Here is an 8,265-nt window from a genome sequence, read left to right as displayed (position 1 = left end):
AGGGAATGTGATGGAGCATGACTCCATGGGGCCATTTTTGTGGGTCAGAGTCTTTAGATGAATGACCAGATGAACTAGCAACGAGACCGAGCAGAATCTTCTAGAGAGAGAGTATGCAAGGTTCAACAGGTCCTGAGTTCAGGAGTGTCTGTGACCTGGTTGATGAACAGGAGGAAGGTCATTGTGGCTGGAGATTAGTGAGAAAAGCAGAAGGAGATGAGGTGAAAGGGGAGGCAGAAATCAAAACATCGAAGCCCTTAAAGCCATGGAAAAGAGTTTCGGTTTTATTCTAATGGCAGAGGGGAGGCATTCTGAAGTGGTTTATGATTTAAATCCCACTTTTGCTTCTGTGTGGAAAATCAATGATGAAGGGCAAGAAAGGAAACAGAGAAACCACTGAGAAGTTGTTGCAGATTCCACAGGAAAGACCATGAGGGGCTTGTCCAAGTGGGGAATGGAAAGGTGAAGACAGGTAGGTGTATTTGAGAATTTTTTTGGAGGTAGGGCAGCCTGAAGTTGCTGGTGAATAGCATAAAAAGAAGGAAGGAAAATAAGGAATCAGCAAGCATTGACTTGAGATGACAAGATATGGATTTGACAAAGAATTAATTTAGTTTAGGGGCTTCCCAGGTGGCTCTGTAGTAAAGAATCCACCCATCAATACAGAAAATGAAAGAGACGCAGATTCAATCCTTGGGTTGGGTTTAGTTTGAGAAATTGTTGTTGTTTGGTTGCTTGGTTGTTTCCAACTCTTTTGTGACCCCAGCAGACTGTAGCCCACCAGGGTTCTCTGTCCATGGGATTTCCCAAGCAAGAATACTGGAATGGGTTGCCATTTCCTCCTCCAGGGGATCTTCCTAACCCAGGAATGGAACTCGCATCTCTTTTGTCTCCTGCATTGGCAGGCAGGTTCTTTACCACTGGTGCCACCTGGGAATCCACCGTTACATGTGTATGTGTGTGTGTGTGTTAGTCACTTAGTCGTGTCCAACTCTTTGCGATCCCATTAACCAGCCTTCCAGGATCCTCTGTCCATGGGATTCTCCAGGCAAGAATACTGGAGAATTCCAGTAAGATTCCCTTCTCCAGGGGATCTTACTGACCCAGGGATTGAACCCTGGTCTCCTGCATTGCAGCAGATTCTTTACCATTTGAGCCACCAGGGAAGCCCCTAAGTATATAGTAATGTGTCTCAGTTTTTGTTAAAGGAAGCACTATATTTTGTATTTGCCATTAATTTATTTGATTAGTCTATTGAAAGGTATTTAGATTATTTCACTTTTTTCTTTAGAAGTCAATTGTAATGGATGCATTTTTTTGTTAATATTATCTGACTAAACTTTGCACAATGAATACTCATTGAGATAGTCAAAATTGTATGCAGATCAGCAAAACTGAATGCCTATTATATGGCTAGAACTATATTAGGCAATATGTATAATCCTTTTGAGAGTTCTTAAAGATTTAATGTTTAAAAGCATTAAAGCATACAGTGAAAAAATAGGAACACACAGTCACATTCAGCTATTCCAGGGTCTTGGAGAATTAGGTATTCTGGATAAATGATATTTCTGGACATCTGAAAGGTAAAAGTTGAGCTAAAAAATTATTTGCTCTCTACTGAATTATGCTGAAATCCTAAAAACTATATTATATACTTTCTAGATTTAGCCTAAAGAATAAATGATTCAAAATCATCCTTATAAATAAGAATATTTATATTCTGATGTAGAAGATGTGGGACATTGATGTGAATCAGTGCAAGTTCCAAGTCCTCAGCTTATAGAGGTAGAATGGCCATGCATTTTAGCGGACACCTTGGTAGAAGGACTCTTCTTTGAGATACTTGGGCTTTCCAGGTGGCACTAGTGGTAAAGAACCCATTTGCCAATGCAGAAGACATAAGAGACTTGAGTTTGATCACTGGGTCAGGAAAATCCCCTGGAGGAGAGCATGGCAACCCACTCCAGTATTCTTGCCTGGAGAATCTCATGGACAGAGGAGCCTGGTGGGCTACAGTCCATAGAGTCGTAAGGAGTCAAACGCAACAGAAGCAACTTAGCACACACCCATAGACCTATTATATCGGTTATCAGTCTGTCTCTACAGAGTGATTTAGGTTCATATACATCAATTTTGGGACTTCCCTGGGGGCTCAGTCAGTAAAGAATCTGCCTGCAATACGGGTCACCTGTGTTCAGTTCCCTGGTTGGGCAGATCCCCTGGAGGAGGGCATGGCAACCCACTCCAGTATTCTGGCCTGGAGAATCCCAATGGACAGAGGAGCCTGGTGGGCTACGGTCCATGGGGTCGCAAAGAGTCAGACATGATTGACCGACTAAGCACACAGCGTATCAATTTTATTGGACTTTTACTTCCTGGAGGGCAGAGACACATGGTTATTCACGTTTTTAGATCCCCTCCACCCCCACCCTCAGCAATGCCCGGGTCAGTATTGAGTATAGTTAATTAAACCATAGACAGAGGATTTAGGAGAGTAAGAAATTTCAAACTCTCTTTGGATGAAGTGAGTTATAAGTAAATACAGAACTTTAAGCAATGATATTGAAAAGGCTAACAGACCAATATTACAAGACAAATAGCCTAATCTTTGTCTAAAATTTATCTCTGTACATATGGAGAGTTTAGTAATGTGTGTGGACCAGCAAGAACACTAACGATGAGTGAAATGGAAGAGGAATCTCACCAGTAAGTCTAAGGGTGAAGAAGTTTTACCCTTTGCTTCTCAGAAGGAAAAGAAATAGTTTAGGGTGCAGTGTCTCATGTCCTCTTTCCCATCCAATGTATGGTCATGAAGACAATGAGAGGTTACCCCTTGGGAATCTAAAGTACTAATCAGTAAATTGAACAAATGTGTACACTGAGCAGTAATTATCCAAATAGCACTTTGCTAGTGAAATTCAAGATCCCCTTTTCAGTGTTTACTAACTAGTCATAGTCTTATTTCCTCTGAAATGGAATTTTTCTTTGGGGTCACGAAGATAAATCCCAAAAAAGGATGAATGAAAATTTAAGTATAAGTCTCTTCTCAAACATTTTCCATTCCATCACACTATCAATAATTTTTGCTTTTCCCATACAAAAAGTGAATGTGGAAAAAGGATAGTAAGCCCCTATTTTGAGAGAGAGAACCTTTAGGAAGATTTAGATAGTCCTTGACAGAATTACTATCTGCATTTTTAACTTTATTCATAATTTATGACTGCTACCCCAGCTCATTTTCCAAGCAAGGTTTAAACTAAAGGGGAAATATTTTTCTTCCTATTTTTCTCATTGTATGTGAATAGAAACAGTTGTATTATTAAATTAAAAAGTACAGAGTGTAGCTAGGTCTTTATTTTCTATGGGGACTGCTTATACATCCCAGGGAGTGTCATAAAGTGGGTTATAAGAAAGATGTACTACAGAAGAAAAACCATATTGATATTGTTTCCAAAGTTTTGACCATATAGTTTGGAGAAAAATGATCTTAGAAAAATAATGACACATACTGAAATCAATACTGCTTTTCTAATATGGCAACTTCTAAATGCAAGATTTTATTTTAGAATAAATCCTTCTCTGACAAATTTTCTTTCCTGATACATTTTGGTATGTGGTTAATCTTATAAATTGCTTAAAATATAACATCTTTCTATTTTGGAAATTCATTGAATCAATTTCATAACAATTGAATCAAGGCCTTGAATAAAAGGATAATAAAGATAGGGTAAATTAAGAATAAGTACCTCAATCAATGGAAATGGGTTGTGTCTACATGTTCTTTTCCTGCCACAACACACTCACATAGGCATATCCGGATACTGACCCTCTAAAAGAGTTATGGAGAAATAAAGGAGCAAGTATTGTACACAATTATACCACAGTAGCTTTGGCCACCATCTCCCCATTTCCTCCTCCAGTCTCCGCCGCTGCAATCACCCTCTACTCTCTGCTTTTATGAGTTCGATTTTTTTTAGATTCTTCATGAGAATTTGTCTTCCTTTGTCTGGCTTATTTTACTAAGCATAACGTCTTCAGGGTTCATCCATGTTGTTGCATATGGCAAGATTTCCTGCTTTTTAAAGGCTTTTTTCATTGTATATAAATATATCACATTATACATATCACATTGTATATATTACAGTGTGTGTGTATATATATATATATATATCTTGCATTGCATGTGTATATATATATATATATATGTCACATTGTGTATCTGTATCTATATACATCACGTTTTCTTTATTCATTCCTCTGTTGATGAGCATAAAAATGCTTTCAGTATTAGGCTACTTTGAGTAATGCTGCCATAAACACAGAAGTACAGATTTCTCTTTAAAAGGCATTATTATTTTTATTATTTGGCTGTGCCATGCAGCATGGGGTATCTTAATTCCCTGACCAGGGATCAAACCCATGCCCCCTACAACAGAAGGGTAGAGTCTTAATCACTGGACTGGACCACCAGGAAAGTCTCAAGAAGATGCTATTGTTATACAGATCTTCTGCCAATTAAAAATATTTATAGATTTTTAACCCATCACACAAAGAGCATCATGGCTAATATCAGCAGATTTTTATTGGTCTTCATTTGATTGGGCAATTTGGACTGTCAGTCAATGTCAGTGGTATCCCTGTGGCTCATGTATCAGGTCACTGGTGATCAGTGGTTTTCAGATGATGGACAGTGGAATCTCAGGGTTCTGTGGATGTGCCTCAGATGTCACTAAAGGCATGCAGGTAGAGGCTGAGTGGGCAGCCTGGTCTCCTGCCTACATTTGAATCAAAACAATTCCACATTTATTTGTTTTATATATTGGTGCTCTACAAATGTCTCCCTTTGAAAAAGCTTTTATTTTTTCCTTTACAAAGAAGATATTTGAATTCCTTGATCTAGATGCACTGCTATGCTCTTTATCTCTCCTTTCTTAATAAAAATTCATCCATGGGTAAAACTAAAATGAAAATGGAAGCAAATACAAAATCAGCACCAAAAACGCTATAATGATTCATAATTGTTCTAGTTATTAATGGCATATCACTAATGATGCCTCACTAAGAGATGTGGAAGAGCAGAAATAAATTGCAGGATATGTCTAATTCTTTCTGCCTGTAGCTTCAATTATTTCTTCCAGTTTTAGATAGCAGGTAGGAAAACTAGTGAGTGAGAGTGGTAAGGCTTCCCAGAAGGTGCTAGCAGTAAAGAACCTGCCTGCCAATGAAGGAGACATAAGAGGTGCTGGTTTGATCCCTGAGTTGGGAAGATTCCCCTGAAGGAGGGCATGGCTACTCACTTCAGGATTCTTGCCTGCAGAATCCCATGGACAGAGGAGCCTAGCAGGCTACAGTCCATGGGATTGCAAGAGTCGGACATGACTGAAGGGATTTAGCATGCATGCAAACAGAGTGATACTGTTCAGGTGATATTCTTGAATTTCTTCTAATTTGTAAAGAGAAAGTAAATCATTTGTATGCTTGACATTCTAATTACTACTATTAAAATTATTCCAACACCCCTCATTAATTATGACATCACACCGCCTGAGGATTTTCCAGGGTATGGAGCTGAGAGTTGGAAGGCACTGATTTGATTTGATTTTTTTCAATGATTTTAAAAGATGAAATTTTGGGATTGCAAGGGATACAGTCTGTTGAAGACATCTATATTTTTGAGGTGTAATGGAATGGCTCAGAGGGTAAAGAATCCACGTGCAATGCTGGAGACACAGAAGACGAACGTTCTATCTCTGGGTTGGGAAGGTCCCCTAGTGAAGGAAACTGCAACCCGATATTCTTGCCTGGGAAATCCCATGGACCAAGGAGCCTGGTGAGCTACAGTCCATGGGGTCGCAAAGAGTTGGACACAACTAAGCACGCAAGCAGAGCAGAGCTCTCATTTTTTTTTTTTTAATTCTACTCCCAACGGAAGACAGTTTAAATAGCAAGAGAAAATATCCTTAGCGGATGTCTACTGATTCTGACTCACAGGCTTGGAGTGGGAATCCCATGAGATCCCCCAAGACTGCTGCCCATGAGGAACCGCAGTGAAAGGGAGGAGGTTTAGCTCAGAAAACAAGTCTGGCCAGAAAGAGCGAGGGAGCAAGGCCTGTGAAACTCACTGAGATGAAACCAAACAGCCTGATTGTAGTAACCTAATCCTCTAAGTAGGGTGTCCCTGGTAGTCCAGTGGATAAGAATCTTCCTGCCAATGCAGGGGACGTAGGTTTGATCCCTGTTCTGGGAAAATTCCACATCCCACTGGGCAACTAAGCCCATGTGCTACAACTACGGAGCCTGTGTGCTGCAGGTACTGAAGCCATGCACCCTAGAGCTGGTGCTCTGCAACAAGAAGCCACTGCAATGAGAAGCCCACACACCGCAACTCAAGAGTGACCCTTGCTCACCACAAGTAGAGAAAGCCTGCATGCATCAATGAAGACCCAGAATAGCCAAAAGTAATTAGTTAATTAAAATCTAACCCATAAAAAAAATCCTCCAAGTAGAGCGCTGTGGGAGATTTAGGTCTGCAGAAAAGCAGGATGTAAGATGGACATATAACCAAGAAGACAAGAGCCTGTACTATTGCTGGAACTCGGTAGCCAAGGTTGCACATCTTCTCTTCAGGAATAATCCATGGAGTCACAGGTGACTTCACGAAACCTGTCACAGACTCACTATCCCAGTGAGCTGGGCCAGCCCTGAGTGTGGGCCAGGCCCGAGGTATAACACACAGTAATGACAGCAAGTGCAGGGCTCCTTCAGTAACCGGACCCACCTACCTCCCTTTATCTTCATAGGATTGGGGTGGAGGGACCCCTAGAATCACCAGTTGAAAAGTGAAAGTGAAGTCACTTACTCATGTCAGACTCTTTGCGACCCCATGAACTGTAGCCTTCCAGGCTCCTCCACCCATGGAATTTTCCAGGCAAGAGTACTGGAATGGGTTGCCTTCTCCAGGGGATCTTCCCAACCCAGGGATCGAACCTGGGTCTCCCGCGTCTCAGGCGGACGCTTTACCATCTGAGCCACCAGGGAAGCCCAGTTAAGAGGTGAAAATGTTCAAGAGAGAAAATCCTTTCTTCACAACCAGGATTTCTGAAAACTTCCTGGGTCACTACTTTTTGATGACACATGCAGAAATCCAGATAACTGCTCTAGTAAAATTAGACACGGTAACACTCTGATCTGTATTTTTATACATCAATACTTGTTCTAGAGGAACCATTAAGGGTTGAGAAACTGCCTGTCATAACATTACTAACAGGGGCCATGAGATGCTTGCAGGAATTTTACTTCAAAGTCTGAGGAGAATTGCCTTTACACAGTTTACCAAGTGCAAGGAGTGCCTTGAAGGGCAGAAAATAGCTGACAACAGAATTTTGAAGCCTTCACACACCACGCCAAAGGGGTGAGGGGAGAAGGGATCTACTACTTTTGAATCAAGGGGAAAAAAACCCTCCAGCTAGAAACAGCAGTGCTTCCTCCTTTAGGAAACCCATGTCATGGTTACTGACCGGTCTCGGCAGCCACACAGCCCGCCCTGGGGCTGAATTTCTGACGGGTCACTTGCCTGATGACCTTGGAGAAATGATTTAACCTCGCTGAGTCTCACTTTTCTTATTTTCAAAATGGCATCATGGTGATACTTTTCTGATAAGATGGAATTAAATAAATACAGGCTTGTGAAGTTGCTGGTGACTCTTCTTCTTCCCATCATTATGAATAATCGCCAAAATGATATGCAGAATCATACAGAGCTATTGAAATGGAAGAAGTCACAAAACATGAGTGTGACCCCTAATATTGTTGCGTGGAGAGAGGAAATGTAAGAGACCAGAGACGAGAGGTGGGCCTTCTCTTTTTCTTTTTATTCTTAAGATTTGTTTACTTACGGCTGTGCTTGGTCTCAGTTGCTGCATGAGGCCTTTCTCTGGCTGTGGTGAGCGGGGCTACTCTCTGGTTGTGATGTGCAGCCTTTTCATTGCAGTGGCTTCTCTTGTTGCAGAGCACAGGCTCAATAGTTGTGATGCACAGGCTTAGTTGCTCTGCAGCATGGAAGATCTTCCTGGACCAGGGATTGAACCTGTGTCCCATGCATTGCAAGGCGAATTCTTAACCACTGGACCACCAAGGAAGCCCCCAAAGAGGGCTTTCTTTAAAGATAATCTTTTGTCCACTTCACTAAAAGTACATGTCAAAGTTGGGAGAAGTGTTAACAGCAGCTTGAATCTCATATAATTTCAGATCATCTGGAGAGCT

General features: G+C 41.1%; 1 non-coding gene across 1 annotated transcript; it reads right to left on the bottom strand.

Moving 5' to 3' along the window:
• Positions 1-6,969: 6,969 nt before the first annotated feature.
• Positions 6,970-7,041, bottom strand: TRNAL-GAG (transfer RNA leucine (anticodon GAG)). Its single transcript has one exon. It is a non-coding gene; the product is annotated as a tRNA-Leu (tRNA).
• Between the last annotated feature and the right edge of the window lie 1,224 nt (positions 7,042-8,265).

Source organism: Giraffa tippelskirchi, chromosome 5, assembly GCF_054371585.1.
Source record: "Giraffa tippelskirchi isolate mGirTip1 chromosome 5, T2T-mGirTip1v1.2.pri, whole genome shotgun sequence".
NCBI lineage: Eukaryota > Metazoa > Chordata > Mammalia > Artiodactyla > Giraffidae > Giraffa > Giraffa tippelskirchi.
This window is presented reverse-complemented; position numbering and strand designations above follow the sequence as displayed.